Consider the following 27782-nt stretch of genomic DNA (forward strand, 5'->3'; position numbering starts at 1 on the left):
TATGCAGGTAATTTGAAGTATTACATACTACAAAGTAACTGAGCTTTTGCTGATGATTATCCTGCCCTTATGATTTCTGGCAGTGCTCTGTTGATAGTGTTTGATTTTCATACTTGGCAAAATATTAGAATTTGGCATTTATAAAACTGGCATTATTCTCATATATTTCAATAAAAATTCCCCATGCAATTCTCTGCGGGATTTTTTTTTAAAAGTCCCCTGATTAGATATTAAATATTGGGGGGGGGGTTATTGCTTTGTTTTTGTTTTGTGTTCTCATTTTGTATTTTTATGTTGTGAACCGCCTTGTGATCTTTGGATGAAAGGCACTATACAAATCATCATCATCATCATCATCATCATCATCATCATAATCTGGTTGTGATTTTCTTTCTTTCTTTCTTTCTTTCTCTCTCTCTCTCTCTCTCTCTCTCTCTCTCTCTCTCTCTCTCTCTGATATGGGAAGGAGGGTCCAGTTTTACAGAATCCTCTTTTTGCAGAGTACTTAGCTTGTAAGTTACCCAAACCTTATACATGTAGTTTTTCTGGCATGATTCACACAAAGAAATTCTATATTAGTGCTATTTTTTTAAAGAGTACTATTCCTTCCCAAAAGAGGGGAAAAATTCAATCCCTAACCTCACATTCCTTCTTTAAGCATGAGAGAGAGAGAGAGAGTTTAAATTGCACAAAAATCTATCAGTGTAATTAAAATATTGTAACTGAACACATGGGAGGTGATATTAAAACCATCTAGATGGTGTCATTTAAGGGCATTTGTTTTATATCTATGGTTTTATTATCAAATACCCATACAAAGGATTGAAATATAGATGTTTATTTGTCTTTCTTTGTTTTTGAAAGCTGAAAGCCAAGTCGTTTTCAAATAGCGATTCCTTTTAGTGTAAATTTGATATTCTGTCATTTTTGTTGCTGTGCAACTGAAGGATTTCTTCTGTTTTCATTCCCCACTCTCAATTGCTGAAAGACAAAATGTATACAATAAAAGGCAGATGTAAACAAAGAACTTTTTTTTAAGAAGAATGAAGCTACAAGGAAATCCATTTAAAGAAATAAAAGTTATTTTGTGCCATTGCATCTCTGAGCAAAAGAAAAATCTTTCCTGCCACCTAATGTTAAGTACAGATTATTGTAATTCTCATTGGGCCAGCTGTTTGTGTGCGCAAACATGTTCATGGCACACTGATTGTAATAGCGCCAGTCAATAATTTGTATTTGTAAATGTGATCATTGATGAATTAGCACAGGTGAAACATCCATATTACCTGATGTGAACTAGATCTAATTTTGAAATGGAAGTGGTTCACATATTCATTTGAAAACAATCAAACGTTGAAGAACCACGTGATGAATGGTCAACAACTGGTCCGCATGTAAGTGTGAACCAGGATTTTATCTTATTTATTTACTGCACTTATATCCACCTTTTCCCTCCAAGGTGCTCAATGTGGCATATATGGCCCTCCAGCTCCTCAATTAATGCTGAATAGCAACCCTACAAAGGAGGTTTGCCTGAAAGGTGGTGAATGGCCCAAGGGCTGGATAGCTCAACAACTTTTGTGTCTGGATTCTCACTTTTTGAAACATGGCAACCCTAATTATGTTAGGAATGGCAGAATCTGTGACCCTTCTGGTTCTGCTGGGCTCTGGTTCCCATAAACCCTGGCCACTGGTTATGGTAGCTGGGACTGATGGAAGTTGGGGTCCAACATCATCAGGAGGGTCACATGCCTCCCATCCTTCTACTAGATGATGTCATCTATACATAAAGTATATATCAAATGAACATATTTTTTACACACATATGTACATGTGTGTGTGTGTGCGCGCGCACACACACACACACACACACTGCAATATTTAATTTATTAATAATATAGATTAAGTGGGTAAATGCTATACTGGCTACAGAAGTGCTCTCCCCCAATTTAGGGGATGCTTTATTTGTTTTTAATTACTTTAAAACTAGATTCTTCAACAAACTGCAGATTGGAAACTGCTTCTTAAAGGAGGTGTTCTGTCTTCCCTCACACACAGGAGGAATACCTCTTCTGCACCTACCACAGCTCAGCGCTAGAACACCTGATTTGCATGCAAATTGTCCCAGGTTCAATCCCTCCAGTTAGGGTTCAGTTTGGACAATACTGAGCTGGATGGACCAATGGTTTGACTCAGCAGAAGGCAGCTTCTTGCCACCTAGGTGTGCAGCACCTGAAAACAAAGAAAACCCAAACCTGCTGGTGAAGGAAGGATAATAATAACAACAATAACTACAGTATCTTTTTGCCCTCTGAAATTTTGTTTTTGCAAATCAATTGCAAATGCAATCAGTGAATCAGTTAAATACCATATGATGAATCAATCAACATTTCTTTAACCAGCTTGCAACTCCAATATGCATATCAGGGATGGATCTGGGAAAAGGCAAATTAAGTTTCCAAGGTCATGGAAGCCCAAATTCTGCAATGGCATGTAATATAGATTGACTGCTTTCAGAAAAGTGCCAGTCCTCTGAATCTCATTCTGATCGACTAACACCCGCCAAAACCCAATACTATGCAGGACCATCTTAAGCATATCTGGTGCCATGGTGCAAAGCTCCCTCCTGTGCCCCCCCATTCCCCAGAGTTGTCCACCTTTTTTTTAGGGAGGACAGCGCTGCCGGCGGGGCTGGAGGAGGTGGGCAGCGGCTGGAGGGCGGCTCCTCCTGCAGGGAAGAGGCGGAGGCTGGACGCGGTGCCTCCCGGCTCAGCTGGCTGCTTCGTGCCACAGTGGCTATGGCAGACAGAGGCTCTGGGCGCAGCACTGCTTCGGCGCTGCATGGCGGAGGTGGGCGAGTGCAGTGAGCTGATGCTGGAAGGCGCCATGCCCAGCTTCCACCTCTTCCCTGGCGCCCTCCAGAACTTGGCACCCTGGCACCCCGTGCCACTAGCTTCTATGCATAAGACATCCTTGATACTATGTCCCTTAACTGGACTGAATGGCTCTTCGCTGTAATGGTGACCCCAGATGTGAAGTAAGCTTTATGCCTGACATTTTTTCTGTCTGGTGGAGTAATGTTCATTCTCAGCTAGATGTTTTGACTGTTTAGTGCAAAAATGCCCAGTGTCCAGGCTTTCTTATTCTTTTAAAGGTGATCAGCATGGTGGCGCACAGGCCCACAATTTGCAATAAGGCAAAGTGAGGCAAATAGGTGGAGGATTCTAAGGGCATATTCCCGCCCACCCCAAACGCAGCCACTCCTCCTAGTACAGATGGAGAGAAATTCAATTTAGTTTGCATTCAAGGATTAATCCATCAAATCTCCCTTTCTGAAACAATGCCTTAACTGAAACACAAGCAGCCTTTGAAATCCTCTGCAATTTGCACTTCTCTGAATTTTGCAAGGCACTCCTCAAGCCAAAAAATGTGTACAAAAATTCACATACCAGGGTAAAGTGTGCATAAATTGGCCACTTAGGACAATGTAAACTATTTCTACTCTTGGTTTCAGCTGTTTTGTAAACAGGTACATGTCAAGTCATGTGCCACCCCAAGTCTCCCCTGCTCCTATATCCAGAGTTTGAAATTCCTCAGGTGCCAGGCACATATTGAGACTGGCAGGGGTCCAGTTGTGATAGAGTTGCCATATTTTGAAGAGCATTATTTTGAAGAGTTAATAATAATAATAATAATAATAATAATGCCACACATATACTCCACCAACCAAAAAACAATGATCAGAACAGGCAAAATATTCAGCCAACTCACAGTGTTTGGTTGCTTTCAAAATGCATAAGATACTGAAAGCAGCTCCACACTTGCAACACTCACTGCATTCGCTATGAGTGCCTTGGTGTTACATACATGTATGCAGACCTGAGCATATAAAAGTGCATGTTTTTCATTCCTGCTTCATGTATTTGCTACACGAACAGAGTGAGCCACTCTGACTGGGCTGCTTTAGCCAAAAGTAACTATCCACCAGTCAGTGAACAAACAGAATGGTTCCCCCACCCGCCACTGCTGCTCTTGAGGTTGGAAAAAGGGGCCTTGGATCAACCTTGCTTCCCTCCACCTGCTGAGCTGGTTAGCCACAGGGCGAGGGTGGCAAAGCCCCAGGGATCCCCCACTCCCAGTTACCATGGCTCCTGGGCATATTCCTCTATGGCTCCCAGCCACAGGCTCTACGGACCACGTGACAGGGGAGAAGAACAACACGGCGACCAAATCATGTGACAACCAACTATTGGCCAGCTCCAGTCACGTGAAAGGAGCTGGAGTAGAGTAGAAGAGGAAAGGTGCAGAGCAGCATCTCTTTATATTTCGGAAGCTTTGTGGTATGTGTATTTGCATAAACCCAGACGTTTTGCTATACAGTGGTACCTTGAGTTAAGAACTTCATTCGTTCCAGAGGTCCGTTCTTAACCTGAAACTATTCTTAACCTGAAGCACCACTTTAGCTAATGGGGCCTCCCGCTGCCACCGCACCGCGATTTCTGTTCTCATCCTGAAGCAAAGTTCTTAACCCGAGGTACTATTTCTGGGTTAGCAGAGTCTGTAACCTGAAGCGTATGTAACCCGAGGTACCACTGTATATTGAAAATCCACTCGGAGAGAAATTTTGAGTCTGAAAAAGAGGGTGTGTCCGGGAAAAAGAGGACATATGGCAACCCGGAATTGTGACCACGTGGAGATCTCTGGTTGCCAGGCTGCCAGGTTTGTTGACTGACATCTCCATTTGGCTGGCCCCTCCATCTTTCTTAAGCAGGTAAGCAGAATAGTTTATCTATTGCATTTATATCCCACCCTTTTCTTCAAAAAGCCCATGCTTTATAATTGAGACTCCAATCCCCTCCTTCTCGTCCTTTCCCCACGCTCCTGGTTCTCTAACTGCCCCCAAACCAGCATCCGTCCTGCCCTCCTTCCAGAATTACATGTCTCCTCTCCCAAACTTCTCCCCAGCACCACTGGGATGCATGAGTGTACTTCTTAGAGAAGGGGGATGAGGAGGAGGAGTCCGTTTTTCTTCCCTCTCTCTCTGTTTGCTACTCCCCAACATAACTTGACCACCATCCCAATAGATCGCAAGATTTGAAAGAGGATGGGGGAGAAAGGGTGCCGGTACTGAGTACCACCAGAATAATTAGGACTGATTTGATCATTAAGATTTGATCCAGCAAGAGAGATGTATGTAACTAGCCTCTAAAGTACATTGCCCATGTCAAGACACATTAGAGTTGAACCGACTGGCTGTGTCTAGGGTGGCCTCTTATGCATAAAGCCAGAAAGAGGAACTGTATCACCAAACAAGAGGACAGAAGGAGACATACAAAGCATGAAATCTGCATGTGCTAATTTATATGCATAGATGTAAATTTAGAAATAATTACTATTTTTAAAATAGAAATATGTTGCACCCCACCATAGTAGGAAAGACTGTCACCAGGTGTCATTTTTATGTTGTGAATCACCCTGAGATCTACAGATGAAGGGCAATATACAAATTTAAATAATAATAATAATAATAATAATAATTCATATAATAATTCATATAATAATAAAACGGTAATCCTGTGTGCGCCTGCTCAGTTTGCTATCCAGCTGCTCCCGGCTGATGGGTATTTTCAAGGCCCTTGTTTGCTCTGCCCCTTTTATAGTTCTTTATTTTTAGACTTGGACCAGAAAGGCATTCAAAGAGAGGGGTGTCCTCTTTAATGTATGACATCTCACCCCCCTCTAAATGCATTCTTTCAAGCAAATAGGATGTTATGCACATAGGAGCCATTGACTGTTGTGCATGAGTAGTTGCCTGTGACTGTAGCAGCTGGATCAGAGCCACTAATTTGCCTTGTGGGCTCAGCTGGGACTTCAGCTCCATCTTCCGGGTCTAGACTTCACTTTCATGTCCGTGCACTACATCCAACAGGTTCCAGGAAGCCCATTGTTATATTGTCTTTTATTTATTTGGGGATGAGCAGAGTTTGGGTGTGTGGGAATGAGCCAATGGAAGATGTTATGTTGGAACTCAGCCTGATGCTTCCTCGCTTGAGGATCAGAAACAGAAGCTTTGAAAACGGCATAAAGGAGAGTTTCTCAGAGCTCCCAGGGAGTCTCCAAGGACCTTTCCATCTAGGAGTAAATCCATTTTGGAACATAAAGCAATTGATTTTAAAACAGCAGTGTGGGACTACAAAACTTGATTAAAAACTCCCTGTGCTCAAGAGAACATGCGGGTGGTGGTGGTGGGGGGGAACGCACTCAATAAACAATACATAGTAGTTTACCTCACAGTAAAATGCTTTCAGCAAGGGTTATAACACACAGGGCAGATTCATGTTTGGTAAAAAGAGGATGTAGAGTTTCATGGATACAAGGAAGAAATTCTGAATCAATGAAAGGTGGAGTTTCAACCCAAAACTTTGATGACAACACAGGACTAGGATAGATATCAATGTAGCTACCAACATAGACTCAACTAGAGCCTGATTTGAAAACATGCCTATCTTACATGCATCATTAGGGAAGCAATGCCCAGTTTCCAAAACAAGAGTATTTTCTTTTTTCATTCTTCTGCCGATCCACCAAAAAAGACCACAGGCAACCAATCCACAATCGGTCTGATGTATTTTCAGGCTGCAGATGGACTCTCTCTGACTTTCTCTCATGATTCCCACAAACAACTGCATTTAAATTGGAGTGGTGAAGACATCAGAAAGACCTATGGTGAACAAGTGGGATGAAAAGAGAGAGGAGAATTAAAATTAAATGTGATTCAGTTATGTGTTATTTAAAAGTGTTGCTGATTTCATCTGCGTTTTATAGACCTTTACTTTATGTATACTTGGGTTTTCAACAACAGTTTTGTAGGTTTCAGCTGCGTTTTAATGATAATTTTATTATGCACAACACTTAGAGACCTTTCTGATTGAGAGGGCTTTGCAAATAAGTATGTACAAAGGAGCATGTAGGGTTGGCTCAAGTGGTGGTAATATCAAGGCTGGGCTTTAGGGCAGATGTCCAGAGTCCCACTTGGCAGAATGAATGTGGGAGAGGGCAAACCATATTGTAAAGAAACTGAAATAATACACATTGCAATTTAAAGGGTGTGTGTGGAGAGGGGGGGGGGGATAAGACAACCCAGTCCAGAGATTACCTAACTGCAGGACCCAAGAAACAGGGTAACTCTGTATTCTGCAAGGCCTACCCATGCCCTTCTGCATATTTGAGACTAACTCTTCTATTTCTTCATTTACACCAGATGCTTCCTGTTTTCCTTGTGTATGGTTTTGTTTACCCTTTTTACAAATGGCAATTAAAATAGAAGGGTTAGGGCCATGGAGCAGGGTGTGGTGGTGGCTAACCCTCCCTCCCCCATGCTGTCGTCCTGATGGAAATCTCCCGAACCTCATTCTCTAAGCTGCTATAGGCTTGGGACCACTTTACTGATGAGAGCGCCCGGTCCCACACATGGTTATCTAACTGCTTTGATCCATGGAACTTGCAGTTTTCAATTCCCAGAACTTGCAGTTTTCAATCCATGGAACTTTGTTTCCCACCCCCAGAGAACATCTGCTTGGCACAATTATCACTGAACAGGACACCTTTGTTTTGGAAATATCTTTTTATTTCATTGCTGCAGAGTAGTTAAATTTAGTATGCACAGTCAGATATTTTAGAATACATTGAAGTGGAATTGCATACAATTTTTGCATCTTATTGTTGTGAAGCCACACACCATTGTTAATAATTGCATATTTCATTGGCCTTGGCTCGCAGATTTGGTTTTTTGGTAAAGCTTTTTTTAAAAAAAAAATTACAGCTGATATCATGTGTAATGCTCATTTAGCATCTTGTCAGTATTTTTTGGCTTCTACTTTTACAAGTGCTACATAATGTTTCTTCCACATTTATAAAAGGTTGATCCTTTAGTGTGGCAGCACAACCCAGCCACAGAACTGAATTACATATACATGTTCAAAAAGTTACTGTTTCTACCTGTGTTTTAATGAATTAAGGTTTTGTGTATATTTGCTTTTTAATTGCTTTGCAGATTTCTGGCTGTGCCTGATCCGCAATGTTATTTGTATGCTGCTTTGAAAGTTCTTCCGTTAAGTGGCTGGTGAATTGCCGAAAGACGTGTAATAAATGAAATATTTGCTTAAGAGGGGAACTACTATAGCAGCAAGAGGCTGCTTGAGCAAAATGATTTCCATTGGTGGAATGGTCAGCCCCCACTCCACAGGCTATGGTCATGATTCCCCACCCTCCAAAGCTGCTATTTTATGAACCAGGCATGTTATATGGAATAGTACATTTCATGTAGCATGCATTGGCCCTTTCTCTAGTGGTAAAGTCAGGTGTAGGATTCATCCTGGAAATATTTTGACCTTGAATAACAAATAGAAAATTCATGAACCTAGCAATGGTTATGTGAAATACCCTTCAAGTAGCTCCATTACTCTTCTTGCTTGCAGCCCTATCAGAATGCAGAAAAAACTGACAGGCTGCACACAGATCAGAGACGGGGGACAAATTCAATTCAGTTAGTATCTAAAAGCAAACCTACCAACTGAATGCATTCCAAAATAATACATGAACCAAAACACTGCCACACCCTTTTGAAAGTTAAAGGTAAAGGTAAAGGTACCCCTGCCCGTACGGGCCAGTCTTGACAGACTCTGGGGTTGTGCGCCCATCTCACTTAAGAGGCCAGGGGGCAGCGCTGTCCGGAGACACTTCCGGGTCACGTGGCCAGCGTGACATCGCTGCTCTGGCGAGCCAGAGCCGCACACGGAAACGCCGTTTACCTTCCCGCTGGTAAGCGGTCCCTATTTATCTACTTGCACCCGGAGGTGCTTTCGAACTGCTAGGTTGGCAGGCGCTGGGACCGAGCAGCGGGAGCGCACCCCGCCGCAGGGATTCGAACCGCCGACCTTTCGATCGGCAAGTCCTAGGCGCTGAGGCTTTAACCCACAGCGCCACCTGCGTCAGTCTTTTGAAAGTTACACTTGTTCAAATTTTTCAATGAAGTTCTACAGCCAAATATCGGGTATCAAAATGAATTACATTGGGGGACATGGCTTTGCAAAATGTGTGTATTAGGCAAATTGCAAAAAAAAAAAATGTGTAAAAGAGAAAAAATCTGTATTAAAATGTTGATGAATGTTCGTAATGACTTTAAACAAGATTCAGAAAGTGATCTGGAAATCTGGAGGACAAATTGACAGAACTGCTCATCCCTAATACTGAGGTACATAATTTTAGTGGTGAGGCTGCTATGAAAGCTCACACACTGCATTTTTGGCACACACAAACCATTTTTGTCCCTGGATCATGCTCAGAGGAATGCTGCTCTGATTTTTCAGCAGAAGCTAGATTTGTTCAGCGTTGATTGGCCAGCTCTTGCATCAGTCACCAAACCATCCCGCTCTTTGAAGCGCCATACTGATTGGTTGACCTTTGTGTTTGTCACAAGGGGGTCACATTCAGCTCTTCTGGGACCAGGTTTTAATTAGTAAAAAAAAAAAAAGTGTGAAGATGCAAAAGTTTTAAAGAAGTGCAAAATAAATAAACTGCAAGTGTTGGAAGAAGAAAACCCACAAACTGGACAACTCAAGGGTAAGAAGAGAGCTTGTCCTTTGGGGAGCAAAGATGCATGTGAGTTTGCAGCAGAAAAATTCACAGTTGCTTTCTCTGAAGGAATGTCTGCAGATGGCCATAGTTTCTTTCTTTCTTTCTTTCTTTCTTTCTTTCTTTCTTTCTTTCTTTCTTTCTTTCTTTCAGCATTCCACTGTCCCTCCCATCCTGAAAGTATAGCTCATTTATAAGCCATAATAGCGAAATTCATACAATCACTGGGCATTCTAGAAGTTCCTGGTCTCAATATGAAGGAGAATGCTAGCATAAACACATATTATGGAATATGACAGGTACAGCCAGTCCTACAGAGTCTTGATCATGTGCTGAATGAATGGTCACTAATTCCCCATAAAGGACCTATGGATGTTTTTGCCCTCTTGTCACTCAAAGTTGAGTATATTCAGAAAAGAGTTTGGTATGTTCAGTGGAGACAAGGAATGGTTATTATATAAACATTTATTTGGTTACTTATTAATGGCAGCAAGAATGGCGGCTAGAAATGGGAAGGAAAGAAAGGGTTAAAATGTACAAAACGAGTACAAGGCTGGTGCTTCAAAGGGATGAGGTGAAGAAATTTGCCTCAGCTGGCTGATCTAACCACTGCCCCACCCCTACCATTGCATCACTAACAGCCTGCTGCACTGCTGACATCCCTGCAACCGCTTTGCCCATGCCACTGCCACTACTACTGCCACCACAGCACTCTTGCCCTAACTGCTAATTCTGGACCCTCACCACTGCTACTATGTTATGCTATGTTATGGTTCAGCCATGGGCAAGGATGCAGTTGTGGTAGTGGGGCTGGAGCCAGCAGGGATATGATGGTAGGAACAAGAAGGAGGTCGGGGGGGGCATCTTGCCTACAGTGGCAAAGTATCCCAGGCTGGGACATAGACCCTCCCAAAAAAACCAGTGCAAAAACTTTAGGTAGCTTTAGTTTCAAGCAACCTCCTACACAGGGAAGCCATTTCCATATTGTCAAAGGGAGGGAGGGAGAGCAGATTAGCATAAAATTTGCATATGATATTATATGTACTGATGCAGAGTTAGACACAACTGCTGTGATAGAAAAGCAATGCATCTCACCATCATGGGAAAGACTGTGATCAGGTGATTGGTGGTCCTGCTCAAACGGATGGTCAGGTGCAAAGTGTTGATGGGCAACCTCTGGATCCCTTTTCTCTCCCTCCCCCCCCCCCGTGGTTCTTTATCTTTGAACCCAGACTTGGACCAGAAAATCCTTTAGCTGGATTGCCTTATGACAGCCTTCTTGGCTTTTGGATGTGGTCCGGCAGGCTTCTGCTGCACCCCACTGGACCCCCGTGGATAGCTCTCCATCAGTTCTCTGTAGCAGAGTCGTCGCAGCGTAGAAACTGTTGCTATGTGTGTGTAATAACAGACTGCACGCAAGCGTTCTTGCTTAACTCCAACAGTCTTTAATCTTGTAGAAAAAACACATCTTAAATCACCCCGGCGAGAGAGCACACATCTTGCTGCCTCGCCGCAAAAACGAAAGGAAGAAAGACACAGAGAAAACACTCCCCTCTGTGAATATAGCCACACCTCAGAATGTGAGACGTCACTGATTCTCTTCACACCCCCTCTCGTCTCGCATCCTGAGGGAAACTGTGAACACACATCTACAGATCTCTGAGAGTTCAACTCCCTTATCATTGCCTCCCGTCCCTTTCTGGCATTTGTCTCAGGCAACTGTTGAACCTCCTCAAAACTCCCAGGTTCGCACTGTGCGAAACCAATCCATGCGCTGGTGACCTGAAACCTCTCAGGTGCAACTCCCTTCGTGGTGCGAGTGGACCGTCTGAGCACAAACTCAGGTGCTCCTTCTGACCCACTGGGGCCAGCAAGTGTGTTCTCTACATCAGAAGACTCCCCCTCTGACCTAGTGCGTCTTCGCGCCTTCTGTACTTTGCTAACAGGAGACGAAGGCTCACTCTTGGGCTCTCTTTTAACAACCTGTGGAGATGCCCAACCCTGTTCTTGACCCTGTTCAGAGACTTGGTCCTCAGCAACAGGTTCAGCCTCTAACTCTCCCTCCTCCTCAGAATCAGACAGACATTCTGAGAGAACGTCAGGATTCGCATGGATCCTTGACCAACCATTCTGCTCACAGAACTCAGCATGTTTACTGATCAGAAGCTTGGTCTGATCACCTTCTGGATATGCAAACCTCCAACTCTTTGTCGCAGGTTCATATCCACAGAAGATCATTTTCTGAAACCTCGGGCCACCTTGCTCACGTTGAGCCTTTGGCACAGGCACCCAGGCCTGTGAACTGAACACACGGAAGAAATGCAGCTTCGGCTTCTCTCCGTGGAGCATGGAATACGGGGTGTCACCTACCACTGAATTGTAGGACCTGTTCATCGTGAAATTTGCCGTCCTCCAGGCCTCACTCCAAAAACTCTGAGGCAAACCGGAGTCACACAGTAGAACCTCTGTTGCTTGAGCCAGAGCTTTACTTCTGAGCTCCGCCACGCCCCTCTCCTGAGGAGAAGTAGCACCCGTCACCTTATGACGTATCCCCTTCTGACGGAAGAAACTCTGCAGAGCAGACCCAGTAAACTCTGCACCTCGGTCACTATTGAACCCCTGCACTTTGGTGGAGAACCGTAGTTCCACTGCCACAACCCAATCTTTGATCAGTTGTGCCGCCTCGCCTTTTGTTCTCAGTGAGAAGGACCAGCCATTCTGGCTAAAATCATCTGTCAGTGTCAGCACAAACCTGGCCCCGCCCAGACTCGGCTTTGGCATGGGCCCAAAAAGGTCTGTGTGCACAAGCTCAAAAGGTTTTGTGGTTACCCTCTCCACCCTGGGATAACTGCACCCTTTTACCTTTGCCTTTCTGCATGCCCTACAATCTAGGGATTGGCCACATTCTTTTATCTTGCAACCTTTAGTGCATTATTGCAACATCTGGATATCTTCCCAAGAGCCATGTGACATTCTTTTGTGCCACAAACAAGCACATGAAACATGAGTGGGAACGGTTTCACACTTCGCCTGTGCTCCCTCAGCGTCCCCCTTACCCTCCAGAGGTGTCTCCAGAACAAAGAGATTGTTCTGCCCTTTTGCAACACTGACCAGTTGTCTCCCACCTCTGGAAATAGAGCAGACATCATTTTCAAAGCAAATCTTGTACCCCCTTTTTAAGAGACAAGGTACAGATAAAAGACAGTGTTTCATCTCAGGCACAAAGTAAACCTCCAGCTCCGCCTGCAAGAAAGAAACAAAAACATTTGCCACGTTAGACAAAGGCCTCTGTGACCCATCAGCAAATACAACTGTTTTCCCAGCTGAAACAGCCCTGCAGTTCCACATTTCGACACCAAGTGTCACAGTTATCAGGTGATGGCTGGCTCCAGAGTCTATTACCCAGCGCAGCACTTTCTCCTCTCTGGAGTTGTCCTTCAGCATTGCCATGGCAACAAACTTCTCGCTGCCCCCGTCCTTGGGGCCTCTGCAGATGTCCTCTCTGGTTGTCACGGCAACAGACTCCCCCCGGCAGGAAGACTTGCCCACGACCTTCACAGCTTCCGTAGATGTAACTCTTTCAGTTGCCTTCGAGACCGGACCTGTCTCAGCGTTCCCACACAGCCCCACAGCTCTCATCTGTACATGTCGCAGGTGGCTGGCCTTGGAGCCTTTAGCTCTTTTCAGCTTCCCAGGCTCCGACTCATGACGTAAACAACTCCTGGCAGCCTTTGGAAAAGCCTATAGAGGGCTGCCCTCTGTAAAGTAGGACACGTGGCCACTCTACTGCTAAACAGTGTTCGGATCATAGAAAAAAATGTCCCACAAGGAATATGAAATTCAAACTAGGGACACAGGAAGACACCCAGACCAACTAGCCCTCTAGCTCAGAATTGTGCACACGGATTGGGAGCAACTATCCAGTGTTTCAGACAAGGGTCCTTTTGCTGCGTTGTCTCAGAATCTGGGACCTTCTGCATGCAAAGCAGATGCTCCTCTATTTAATTACAGTCATACCTTGGGTTACAGAAGCTTCAGGTTGCATTTTTTTTGGGTTACGGACCGCCAAAACCCGGAAGTACCGGAACAGGTTACTTCCAGGTTTTGGTGGTCGTGCATGTGCAGAAACGCTAAATTGTGCTTTGTGCATGCAGAGAAGCGCCGAACTGCAACCCACGTGTGCGCTGGTGTGCAGCTGCAGGTTGTGAACGTGCATCCTGCACAGATCATGTTCGCAACCTGAGTGTTCACTGTACAGTAGTACCTCGAGTTAAGTACTTAATTCATTCCGGAGGTCCGTTCTTAACCTGAAACTGTTCTTAACCTGAAGCACCACTTTAGCTAATGGGGCCTCCTGCTGCTGCCACACCGCCGAAGCACGATTTCTGTTCTCATCCTGAACCCAATTCTGGGTTAGCAGAGTCTGTAACCTGAAACGTATGTAACCTGAAGCATATGTAACCCGAGGTACCACTGTATTTGCCCACAATCCAAAGAGCAGTGCTTGGAAAGAGATACAGTTTCTCCTTTCTCTTTATGTCGCACTACACTCTTTGGTGGGACGCAGGTGGCGCTGTGGGTTAAAGCCTCAGCGCCTAGGACTTGCCGATCGAAAGGTTGGCGGTTCGAATCCCTGCGGCGGGGTGCGCTCCCACTGCTCGGTCCCAGCGCCTGCCAACCTAGCAGTTCGAAAGCACCTCCAGGTGCAAGTAGATAAATAGGGACCGCTTACCAGCGGGAAGGTAAACGGCGTTTCCGTGTGCGGCTCTGGCTCGCCAGAGCAGCGATGTCACGCTGGCCACGTGACCCGGAAGTGTCTCCGGACAGCGCTGGCCCCTGGCCTCTTGAGTGAGATGGGCGCACAACCCCAGAGTCTGTCAAGACTGGCCCGTACGGGCAGGGGTACCTTTACCTTTACCTTACACTCTTTGGTGCCAGCTGGTGTGAAGAGAGACGACTCCAGCTTGATTTGGGTGTGAAAGAGAGGTCCCTGCAGGGAACTTTCTTGTGCACCTGAATGTGCTATGTTGTTTGGGCTTTGGAACCCCTCTCAGGCAGCAACACACTGCAAAAAGGAAAATGAAAACCTTGAAGTAGTAGATTCACGACATCAAAGTGCCATGTTATGAGTTGAGGTGGCAGACCGCCCCCCCCAACCTCTACATTCAGTGAAGTGTTAGGATTTGAGCAAACTCATACAGTACATTCATAGGACTCAGCTCCTAGGGGCTGAGGGGGTGTTTGCACCCTCCAATAAAATATTTGAGGAGGCTGCCCCTCTAAAGTTGATGGGCATTACCATTCAAATGATGTACATGCACTGTGTCATGTGATCAATTCTGCAGGGTGGGGCTTATCTGCCCCCCCAATATTTGATTCAAGTTGGCACCCCTGCATATATTTATGAATTTGTAGTGTTACTTGGACCTTAAGAAGCTGGACCATAAAGAAGGCTGATCGCCGAAGAATTGATGATTTTGAATTCTGGTGATGGAGGAGACTCTTGAGAGTCCCATGGACTGCAAGAAGATCAAACCTCTCCATTCTTAAGGAAATCAGCCCTGAGTGCTCACTGGAAGGACAGATCCTGAAGCTGAGGCTATAATACTTTGGCCACCTCATGAGAAGAGAAGACTCCCTGGAAAAGACCCTGATGCTGGGAAAGATGGAGGGCACAAGGAGAAGGGAACGACAGAGGACGAGATGGTTGGACAGTGTTCTTGAAGCTACTAGCATGAGTTTGACCAAACTGCGGGAAGCAGTGGAAGACAGGAGTGCCTGGCAAGCTCTGGTCCATGGGGTCACGAAGAGTCAGACACGACTAAATGACTAAACAACAACAAGTGTCACTTGATTGACAGGTGGGTGGCCTTGTTGGGACCTGGCTCACGGAACCAAAAAGCTTCTTCACTCCTGCTTCAGAGGGAAGTAGCAGAATGCTTGAAGGTTGCAGGAAGCCCAAGGTAAGAGAAGAACAAAACATATTGCAGGGTGGGGAGACATAATGCGGCAAAAGAAACAAACTCCCCAAGAGTCTAATGAGGACCGAGCATGTATTGTCAGTGCAGGAGGCTGGCTAAGTGCTGCCATGTGGTGGGGAGCAGGGAGAAATCACAGGTGGGAGGGTTAAATGAATGGAATGATTGGAATCCTGAATAGAAGCACCCCACACTGCCGCATTTTGCTGCAGGGCTTGCTTCTTTGAATGCATTTGCATGATTTTGAATATATTAAGTTGCATTGGATATGTTTGCAGAAGGGGTGGAATGAGAACAGCAACAGCAGCAGCAACAACAACAGGTTGCAGTTAGGCTTACAGTGTAATCCTAGCCATGTTTACTCAGAATAAAGTCCTATTGAATTCAGTGGTGCTTACTCCCAGCTAAGTTGGCTTAGGATATATATATATATCCTATATAAACATTTATAGACAACCCCTCAAAAAAAGTAATAAGGTATCACAGCTTCATTTACAAACACAATGGGATAAAATACAATGAAAGCAATGCAGAATGCAATCTTTCTTATGCTTAGAGTAGTCTCATTCAAATGAATAAGACATAAGGTATGCATCAGACATAAGATAGCTCTCAAGTCCTTTCATCTGCTCCAAGCACAAAGTCTTGATGTGATGAGGATGAGAATTACATATCCTCCAACATTTCTCCAAAGAAAATAAGGACATCCTATTCTATAATAATGATGATGATGATGATGATGATGATGATGATAATAATAATAATCTGGGCGGCTTCCAACATATAAAAACAGAATAAAACTATATAGGGCTGCCCTCATATGTCTTCTAAAGGTTGTAGGGTTACTTGGCTCAGGGGTCACATAACTCCATATGCTCCAACATTTCTCCAATGAAAATAGAGATGTCCTACCATATCCTCCAACATTTCTCCAATAAAAATAGGGACGTCCTAAGAAAAAGTGGGAACTTCTGGGATCAAATAAAAAACTGGGATGGCTTCTGTAAATTCAGGTCAGGATGTCCCTGAAAAATAGGGACACTTGAAGGGTCTGTGATTACAACAACAATAAATTGATAAAATACTCTCATTTCTTTCTGAGCATTGGACCTGAGAGTGGAAGTGTATGATGCTGCAGCCTAAACTTATTCTCCCAAGAGCAGTCACAATGTTATTCAATCTTAAGAATCTTTGCAGGATCGGGGTCTTCACCCACCCAGCCATTCCACAGTCATTACACAAGCATTCTCCAGCCAATAGACCAGAAAGTCTCTACAGTAATTGCACTTTTAGGATATATGATAGCCACAGCAGATCCTTATGAGTGATTGTAGGATAAAAAAATATAGTGAATGTTCAGCAGCCAATTTTAAAAAACCACACACAGAGAGAGAACCACAGTCGCTCAGCTGTTTTTAATTTTATTTATTTTTAAATATCAAAAGCAATTATATGTAAAACGAGTTGCGAAATCATGTCTGTATTAAAGCCATGCCTTAAGCAGGATGCCTCTACTTCTGAAAGGAAAAGAAGGGAATCAATGCACATGTTAACATCTCAGAACAGATTTCAACCTAAAAATAGGACTTGATCCAAAAATGACGAGTGCTTTGGATTTTGATGGATGCTTTATGGTGTGGATGGAAGGAGGCCTTCTGCTGCACTTCGCTGACATTTTTCTGAGTCTTCAGTCTTCTGTTTTAAGCAGTGATGGCTAACCTTTACCCACCCCAGATGTTGCTGGACTACAATTCCCATCAGTCCTTGCCAATATGGCCAATATTCAGGGATGGTGGGAATTGTTGTCCAGGACCATCTGGAGAGCTGTAGGTTTCTTCATACTTCCTTTAAAGTACTGTGGGTGGTATCCAGAGAAGTGCTTCTACTAGCCAAAGGACAGGTTGTGCAACAAAACTTCCCCTTTCTCTCTCCTCTCCCTTCACCCCTGTTTTTTTTAAAAATAGTAATATATATCAGAGTTAAAATGCTTTGAAGCTGAAGCCACCACCTGTTCTGTCTGATCCCCACATCACTAGCATTGCTTAAACAAGTAAATGCAAAGGTCCCATTGGTAAAGGGGGGAGAATGTTATTTACTTACAGTTTCTTCCTATGTTATGTACTGAGTTGAATAGGATCCAAAATGAAGCAGTCTGACTGGTCCTAGAACAATAGGATCCAAAATGCAGCAGTCTGATTGGTCTTAGAACAATAGGATTCAGAGTGCAGTAGTCTGATTGGTCCTAGAACAATGCAGCAGTATGATTGGTCTGCTGGAGCCACCCTATCCAGCTCCAGATGGAAGTGAATCCACAACCTGATTGGCCTACAGGAGAATTCCGGAATTAGCCAATCATGTGCAGCCCATTGTGTAAATAATGTATATAAAGCAGATACTTTGGGAAAACTTTCATTCCTCCTCACCACTATGAGCTGAATAAAGAGCATGAAATAAAGAGCATGAAATCCTATTTCCAAGGATGGCTTCAGATTCTAAGCTTAGATGGTGGGAGCTACTTCTCATGGTTGCAAGGGAGAAGGAAGAAAGGGAGAGCGGGGAAGAGGAAGGAGCGGAACATATGAGTTTAGCAAGAAACCACAAAGTATAGTTTTCCCTGACTGTCTGTTACTCTCAACCTTACCTTCTGCTGACTGAAGGAAGGCAAGGTAGTTTGTACCCAACAGGTTTTCCCCCAACCCTCCAGAGCAGATTTGGTAGGGTGTGGGGGCACATAGGAAGAGTATGGAGGAGGGGGGTTGTTCCATTGCAGAAGCAGAGATCTTTGTGCCAGTAGAAGCACTTAGCTGAAAACCAGAGCAGTAGCTAGGTGATCTTGCACCCCTGGCAGAACCATCCAGATTGCGCCCTCTAACAATGGACAAATTAGCTCTTCTTTCCACCTCTCCTCCACCCCCCTCCACCCATTCAATTCACCCTCTATTTAAAACCTTTTCTAAGAGGCAATAATCGATATTTTTATTTATAGACATATTTTAAAGCCCATTTTGCACTCCCCCCTCACCTGCACCCCTGGCTAGGGCCACCTCATCACCCCCTAGTTAGGGCACTGCTGAAAACCTCCTTAGATTTTAGGATAGACCTGTGTATTGATGAGAGCAACCATTCTGGCATTTGTTTTCTAAGCAATGTCTCTGGAGGGGGAAATTAACTGGACTACAACTCCCATCATCCCTGGTCATTGGCCATGCTGGCTGGGACTGGTGGAAGTTGATGTCTAGCAACATCCAGAGGAACACAGGTCCCCCAACCCTGATGTAATGCCATGCTGTGCTCTTTGGAGGAATGATAAAATAAGATGAAAGAAAAAGGGCATTTTCATGCTATTGACTTAAACTGCTTTAACAGTTGTGGGGCACTTCCACACTGTACATTTAAAGTAGAAATAGACCATTTTACACAGGTATTATTTCCCCAAAGAATCCCAGGAACTGTCATTAGTTAAGGGTGCTGAGAGTTCTTAGGAGGCCCCTAATCCTGCAGTTATCGGTCTGTCTTCTGAATGAGAGACTGATTGTTAAACCACCCTGTGAACTGCAGAACTACAATTCCCAGGGTGGTTTAACAATCAGTTCCTGTTCAGGGGGGGAACTCCATAACTGTAGCACTGTGAGGGCAATGGGAGTCTCCTAGCAATTCTCAGAACCCTTAAAAACAACAGTTCCCAGAATTCTTTTGGGGGAAGCCATGACTCTTTAAAGTGATATCATAGTACTCCAGATTAAACTTCCCCTATATAATTTTCAGAATCATAGACACATAGAATTGTAGAGTTGGAAGGGACCACAAGGGTCATTTAGTGTAACCTTCTGCAATGCCCCCGACCTGGGGTTTGACCTTAATAGTCTCAGGCTCTGCAGAATGACCTGTTCCAGCCATAAAGGGACAGGGGTGGGAATAAGAGTTGGCATTTCCATGTTGTGTGGAATAGTTGCTGCAAAAAGCTTGCATACACGGGAAGCACCAATTCCACAGTAAGCACCCATCAAGTACCCTTCATCCCCTATATCAGGTATGGGGAACCTGTGGCCCTGAAGATGTTGCTGCACTATAACACCCATCCATCCTAAGAAGCATGACTAGGAATGACTAGGAATGATGGGAATTGTAGCTCAGCAACCTCTGAAGGATTAAAGTTTCTAAACACTTGTCCTGAAGAAACCTGTGCCTCATCATCAGATCTCAAGTTATGGGGTATGAGAGAAGGTGTCCCCCTCTGGATCCAGGTCGATTGGTAAACATCCCTGATGAACTGGAGGCTGCCAACCTCAGTATGCCCTCAACCAGCCCCAACCTGTTTGCCTTCTCACTAGCAACCAGCTGGCTTCCTCATCCTTTGTCTCAGCCTTCCCCTTTTAGTTCTTAGCAGGGAGGAGGATGGGGACAAAACAAGCAGTAGTTGGGTCTGCTTGTCATTGGTTCTGGCTCCACCTGCCTTTGATTTATTCTGTCTTCTGCCACACCAATTCCAAAGGGCACCAGCCACCATCACCTTGATGAGTCAAGGAAGGAACATTTCTCAATATTTAGGACCTGTCAGAAATATAAGCTGGTGTTGCTGGTAAATTCTAATTACCCTTTTGGCTCTATTCTTTATTTCTAAACTCATTCCTGGCTTGGTATGATCCCTCATCAAATGTTATAAAAGATGGAAGGTTGAAAATTGCACAGAAATAGTTGATTGCCATGAAGAAGAAAAAAGTAACGTGCAATCTCTATCACTTCCCATCTTCACTCCCCGGTAATTGCTGGATGTTGAATCTCAATAATTACCCCCATTGCTTTAGGGTTCTTTAAAGGTATAAGAAATAAATACTTGTTCTCCAAAATAATCATTAGTAGCGTAGGACACAAAGTCAGTGCATTAGTCTGTCTTCAGCTTGTTTTCTTAATGATGTAGGAGTTGAACTCCTGCACTCAGGAGTACAAATAATATTTATCTACTTTGCAAGTTCTGCTATTTTAGATCTAGCAGGTTTATTTATTTATTGCCCCCTCCCTTCTCTCCTATATATATATAAAGTGGGGGAATAGTGATTTCGTTTCTTAGTTCTGTTTATAATGTATAAATAAATAAATAAATAGACACGATGATGAATTAAATGCCTCCTAATTGCTTCTCTTGCGGCTTCTTCCCACCTACCTGCCTATCAAGAATGTCATTAGGACTTGTTTGTAGTTTAGGTTACTCTGGAGCAGGGGTGAGGAATCTTTCGCAGTCGGAGAGGTCCATATTACTTTATAGACGACCATCCAGGGGCCACATTCTAATGAAGGGGAGGGGAAGAACACTGGATGTGACTCTTAGCCTTTGCAGAGTAAGCTATATTCCAGTCAGTGGATTCGACACACACAGTCACCTCTACATTCTTTATCCAGTTAAGCAAGAGGCATTATACTAATTCGAGGACACATCCTAGCTAGACATACTTGTGGAGGGTGCAAAGCAGTGGTGTGACCTGGGGTCGGTTGGATAGGTTTCTAAGCTAAATCTAGAGGGCTGGAATACCACATTCAGCCTTCAGCACTGAGGTCCCCACCAATGCCATTGTGATTTTGAGGAGTTTTAGGTAGTATGTTCTTGACATGCCCAGAGATTTGGATTCTGGGGCCTTTAAGTGGTTAATTCTGTTTCTATCTTCCCCTCCCCCTTAAAATATGATTCTCCCACAGTTAGTTATATGCCAGAGTGGTACTATGTGGGAATTTATATCTCTAGAAATGCCTTAGAAGTGTCCTATGGTGGCACCTGTTATAGGAAGTATCTGCTGTGTTGTCTACCTGCCATTTAAACACCCTTGTTTGTCAGCTCCTCGAAGCAGGCTAGGTCTGGAAAGGGCTGCATCACAGCCAAGTTCCAGAGGTCATGTCATTTGCTGAGAGGGTTCCCATCAGTTAAAGTGAGGGATGTAAGATGATTGTAATGCTTTGTAGTTTTGAAAATAAAATCGATAGCCTTCACACTCCAAATCCAAAAATAACCTCTGCACCCTAACAGAGCCAGTTTGCCAGGAAACAGGGCCTTGTAGTCACAAGGGCTCCACTGAATGGCCTGAACTGCCCTTCGGTTGGGTTTAGGATACAGTTCAAAGTGCCAGTTTTGCTCAAGGCCTAAATAGACTCCTGGGTTAAACCACAGAGCCTAGGACTTGCCGATCAGAAAGTCGGTGGTTCGAATCCCCGCGATGGGGTGAGCTCCCGTTGCTCGGTCCCTGCTCCTGCCAACCTAGAAGTTTGAAAGCACGTCAAAGTGCAAGTAGATAAATAGGTACCGCTCTGGCGGGAAGGCAAACGGTGTTTCTGTGTGCTGCTCTGGTTCGCCAGAAGCGGCTTAGTCATGCTGGCCACATGACCCAGAAGCTGTACGCCGGCTCCCTCAGCCAATAAAGCAAGATGAGCGCCACAACCCCAGAGTCATCCACAATTGGACCTAATGGTCAGGGGTCCCTTTACCAGGGTGCCTTCCTCCCCATGAACCTGCCTGTCCATGCATGCTCTAGGTTTAAGAGGACACAAGAGCAGGATGATTGTGTCTACTTCTTGCTCGTCACTGTCGCCACATTGCCCACTCATCTGACCTGTCCTTTCCTCTGGGTTCAATGTGTATTTCTGCCAAGGAAGAGTTAGGCAGACAAACCAAGGCTGCTGCCACTTCCCCTTGCTTCTTCTTCTGCTGATGCTTGCTTGCTTGCATACTTAGATCATGCAAAGAGGCAATGGCTGTGAGGAAGAGGAGCTCCAAATAGATCTCAGCATGTGCCCAAGGGTGCTGGAACTGCTGTCTGTTCAAGATCAAAGCCAGCTAGCCTGCCTCCCATCCTGCCCAATTCACTGGACTAGTCTATCAACCTTGACAACTGAGCATGCTGGCTGGGGCTGATGGGAGTTGGAGTCCAGCAACATCTGGAGAGTCCACAGGATCCCCACCCCTGACTTAGGTCTTCATCAGAAGTTCTCTTGGAAGGATTCTCACCCTCAGGCAGCTATAGGTGGATAGGGCCATTTTTGTGGTGCCCCCCTGCATCCCTGGAACACCCACCGCAGAAATATCTTCTTGGCTATTAATGCCGTCATCAGCTAGGTACTAGGCAAAGACCATTTTATTTTCCTGGGACCTTTGCTTAAATGATTTTTGGCATCTTGCTTCTTGGAATGTTCTTTCTGATTATCTGTTTTTAAATTTTGCTTCATAAATTGCCTTGATCACAAACAGCGGAAAGGTGGGCTATAGAGAAATAAAATAATAAATCATTGCCATCATCCTTACAGCAGCTTCTTGAAAAATGGATCGCACTAAGACCAGGGTTTTTTTTCTGCCATTATTACAAGCTGAGGAGTAAGAGCCTCAAAATCGCAATGCTTCATATATTCTGAGGAAGATTATAGTGAACTGTACTACTTTGACCTTTTCAGGATTTTTTTAATATATATATCCTCTCTCTCTCTCTCTCTCTCTCTCTCTCTCTCTCTCTCTCTTGGCCTTTTGATTTGTTCAGCACTTTCAACTTTCCTGTTTATTAGTCTTGATAACCTGTAGGGAAGAAGACAGCCACATAGCCAATCAAAATGTAGAATACTTAAAAGGTTAAAATCTATGTTTATGGGTCCATTAAATGTTTATAGTCCTTTATGGTCTATGCTGGGCATTAAAATTACAGTCCCTTCTTCTCACAGAAAACACAGTAACCAAAGCAGAAGATGACAAGATATTAATCCCCCCCCGAAAGCTGCATTTGAAATTAAGAGTGCCCCAAATAGACAATATTAATTCATGTCTTTGATGATACTAAAAAAAAGGAGATGATGGTGTAGAACTGAACCACTCACAGATGTACAAATTGCCAAGGAACTGCTGTGTTAAACATGGCAGTACAGTAGACTGTCTCTCGCAGTATCAGTTTTGTGACAGTAAGAAACTGGAGATGTCTCAAAAGATACAGAACATATCCTCATTTATCAATGCCTGCTGTAGTTGGACTTGTAGTGGAGTTGGCTCTTTTATTAAGTTCTGAGTGACTGATTTTTATTTTATTTTGCAAAATGTATCTACCACTTTTTTTTATAAAGCTGCTTACATAAAACGGAACAATATATTAATTCCAAAGATCAATAAAAACAGATTTTTTAAAATGGTGGACATGGGGAAATTATCAAAAGATAGATATTGAAATCCACACTTCTAAAAACAAAAGTACACGGCAGGGTTATGTGTCCTGGAAGGCTTACCTAAACAGAAACACATTTAGCAGGCATCTAAAACAGTACAATGAAGGCACCTGCCGAATATAAACAGGCTGTGAGGTTCTGGAGAGTAGCTGCTGCCATTCTAAAAAGACTGATTTCTCAGAAGAGAGAAAGAAACATCATGTGGCACTTTTGAAAGTGACAGGTTTCAGACAAGGGGCATTCCCAGCCCCACTTGGAGATGTCAGGAATTGAACCTGGGACTTTCCACATGCCAAGTGGATGCTGCACCACTGAACTGCAGCCCTTCCTCTGCCAGTGGTTCTCCGGCATCTCAGAGAGTGGCATTTACCATTCTGCCTGGAAATGCCAGGGACTGAGCCTGGAACTATTTGCATGGGGTCTATCACTGACCTATGGTCCTTGCGACCCGAAACTCTTGGCTTACTATGAGTTGAACAGGCAAGTGAAAGAAAAGAATCACAAGAAGCCTGCAGTTTGGCCTTAGCAATCCCAGTCAAGCTGATTTCCGCTTTGCATATTTCTGTATCTCCATCTCACATTACCATCCAGCAAATCTGCATCTCTCTACTTGTGCTGGCTGCTGATCTATTGATTTGGAGAAGCTCTGATTCCCTCAGCTCATTGACTGCAGATAGAGAAGATATGAAGCAACTGGGAAATCAGGGAAGCAGCAAGCCGAGCAAGACAAATTGGCAAAAATTATTTAACACTGGGAAACCGATCTCCCTACCCTTGATAATACCAGCTATTAAATGGATGGAATTAATATTAATTACCAATAACGAATTGTTTGTGGGTTCAGTAATGAATGTAGAAATATTAGGAAAGACATAGCCTGCATTTTATAGTACATGTAGCTCATTTTCTTAGAGCTGCGAAAGGAAAAATGGTGTGCAGTTTCCAATAACTATTTCTGATTTCTTCTTACAGGTCACAGGCATTGGATGCTCAGACATCCAAGACTGTTACAGCAGGCTTTTGTACTTTTCAAAAATGGGGGAACAAACATTCTTGTTTGTCTGTCCCAGTAGCCCTAAATTAATTTTTCATAGCATCTAAGATAACACTTAAATGATATTCACATAATACTGTTGTACTCAGGTCCTGCTTGTGAGCTTCCCATAGGCCACTGGATTGACCACTGTGAGAACAGGATGCTGGACTAGATGGGTCCTTGGCCTGACGCAACAGGCTCTTCTTATATTATGTTCTCAAGAACAAAGGAAGAGCCATAGTCTAGCATCCTGTTCTCACAGTGCTTAGCCAGATGCCTTTGGGAAGCCTCAAAACAGGACATTAGCACAACAGCACTTTTCCCACTTGTGATTCACAGCAACTGGTATTCAAAGGTATACTGCCTCCAGTACTTTGCTCCTTTGCAGTCTTTTTTAAAATTTCTGCAACATGCTGCGTTGCAGGTCATCCAGACCTGGGCTCAGGTTAAGCTAACTATGAGCTGTAGCCAACGTTTGTTCTGTAAGAGAGTGGATAAGATACTAGCCAGGAAGTATAAGGTTCAGATATCATCTCTGCCATGAGCACAGCATGTGGCAAACAGCAAGGCCTGGGCAAAGCTGTAAGTTTCAGTTTTTCTCAGCTTCTCATTTTTCCAATCTTAAATTCAGTTTTCTACATTTCCAAATTTCTCTCTCTCTCTCTCTCTCTCTCTCTCTCTCTCTCTCTCTCTCTCTCTCACACACACACACACACACACACACACAGTCGTACCTTGGTTTTTTGAACAGCTTAGTTCTCAAACAACTTGGAACCCAAATGCTGCAAACCCAGAAGTAAGTGTTCTGGTTTACAAACATTTTTTCCAGAAGCCGAACATGCTCTTTTTAAATGTTTCACTTCAGATTAGAGTGTTCCGCTTTGGATTTGAGTGTTGCACTTCCGTTCTGAGTGCAACGCTTCTGTTTTGAGTATTTCGCTTCGGATTTGAGTGTTACACTTCCGTTCTGAGTGCCACACTTTGAATTTGAGTGTTCCGCTTCGGATTTGAGTGCCACGCTTCTGTTCTGAGTGCTACACTGAGGGCTGTCATCTGTTGAGTCCTGAGCACACATGCAACATGGAGGTAATATTTGGAACTTATATTTGGTGCTTTTGTTTTTGCTATTGTTTGCGTTTTTCTTTTTGTGGCTTTTTCGTTTATTTCTTTTTGTGACTGTGTGGAACCCAGTTCAGCTACTGATTGATTGATTGTGTGACTGCGGAAATGGATAAAAGCTGCAAAGCCAAGAGGACCATAAACAGAACTACAATAGAGGTAAAGAAGCAAATTATTTCCAAGCATGAAAGTGGGGTCCGTGTAAGTGATCTGGCAATGCAGTTTGGTATGGCCAAATCTACAATTTGTACCATCTTAAGAAATAAGGATGCCATTAAAGGAGCCAGTGTTGCAAAAGGTGTTAAAACACTCACAAAGCAGCGAACACAGACAATTGAAGAAGTGGGGAAAAAAATCTTTTAATATGGATAACTGAAAAACAGTTGGCAGGTGACAGCATTTCTGAGAGCATAATTTGTGAAAAAGCTTTACATTTGCAAGCCGACCTCATCAGAAACACCCCTGGAGCAAGTGCTGAGGGGGAGAGTTTCAAGGCAAGTAGAGGGTGGTTTGATAATTTTAAGAGGAAAAGTGGCACACACAGTGCGATGAGAAATGGTGAAGCTGCCAGTGCCAACAAATTAGACGCTGACCGATTCATTTTGGAATTTAAAGATTATGTTGAGTCTCAGGGCTTCGTTCCCCAACAAGTTTTCAACAGGCCTCTTTTGGAAGAAAATGCCATGGAGGATCTACATAACAAAGGAGGAGAAAGCATTGCCATGAAAGAAAGGCTGACACTTTTATTTTGTGCGCATGCAAGTGGAGATTTTAAGTTGAAGCTTTTGCTAGTCTACCATTCTGAGAACCCCAGGGTATTTAAGAAAAGCAATGTCATAAAAAGCAAATTGCATGTGATGTGGAGAACAAACAGCAGAGCCTGGGTAGCAAGGCAATTTTTTATTGAGTGGGTTCATGAAGTGTTTGGGCCAAGTATGAAAAAATACCTCCAAGACAAAAATCTCCCAATGAAGTTCCTACTTCTTATGACTAATGTTCCAGGTCACCCTCCAGGATTGGAGGACGAGTTGTTGGAAGAGTTTGGCTTCATCATTGTAAAGTTCTTGCCCCCCAACATGACTTCTCTCATCCAGCCCATGGACCAGCAGGTCATATCTAATTTTAAGAAGCTTTACACTAAAGCATTGTTCCAAAGGTGCTTTGAGGTGACCTCGGACACCGAGCTAACCCTCAGAGAGTTCTGGAAGAATCATTTCAATATCCTACATTGCTTACATATCATAGACAAAACATGGAGGGATGTGACTCAGAGAACACTGAAGTCAGCATGGAAGACACTGTGGCCAGAAACTGTCCCAGAACGTGTATGTGAGGTTGTTGAAGAGGATTCACCTATTGTTGGTGAAATTGTGCCTATGGGAAAGTCCATGGGCTTGGAAGTGAGTAGTGATGATGCGGAGTTAGTGGAACTCCGCACAAAACTCCTCACAAAACTGAGCTCACGACAGAAGAACTTCGAAACAATCTGAAGGTGCAGCAACAGGGGGCAACTGAGGAAATATATTTGGAGGAGCAGAGCAGAGAACGTGTATCTACTGCAGTGATCAAAGAAATGTTTGCAAAATGGACTGAAGTGCAAACTTTTGTTGAAAAATATCACCCTGATAAAGCTGCTGTATGTATGTTATGCTACTAACACTTTCAATGATAATGCTATGTCTTACTTTAGGCAAATTTTAAAACACCGGCAAAAGCAAGTCTCAATTGAAAGTTTTTGGGTGAGGAAAAGAATCAGCGGGTCTGAACCAGGTGTCAGTGGTGTAAAAAAAGCAAGGGAAGGAATGGCAGGAGAGGACTCACCAATTGTGATT

At 43.9% G+C, this 27782-nt stretch overlaps 1 long non-coding RNA gene across 1 annotated transcript; it reads right to left on the reverse strand.

Moving 5' to 3' along the window:
• Nucleotides 1-631: 631 nt before the first annotated feature.
• Nucleotides 632-6918, reverse strand: LOC310836871. The gene is made up of 3 exons (XR_014560285.1): nucleotides 6512-6918; nucleotides 2083-2232; nucleotides 632-981 (listed from the first exon to the last, which is right to left on the reverse strand). It is a non-coding gene; the product is annotated as an uncharacterized lncRNA (long non-coding RNA).
• Nucleotides 6919-27782: the final 20864 nt, after the last annotated feature.

This window comes from Podarcis gaigeae (assembly GCF_964106915.1).
Source record: "Podarcis gaigeae genome assembly, chromosome: Z".
NCBI classification, from domain to species: Eukaryota; Metazoa; Chordata; class Lepidosauria; order Squamata; family Lacertidae; genus Podarcis; species Podarcis gaigeae.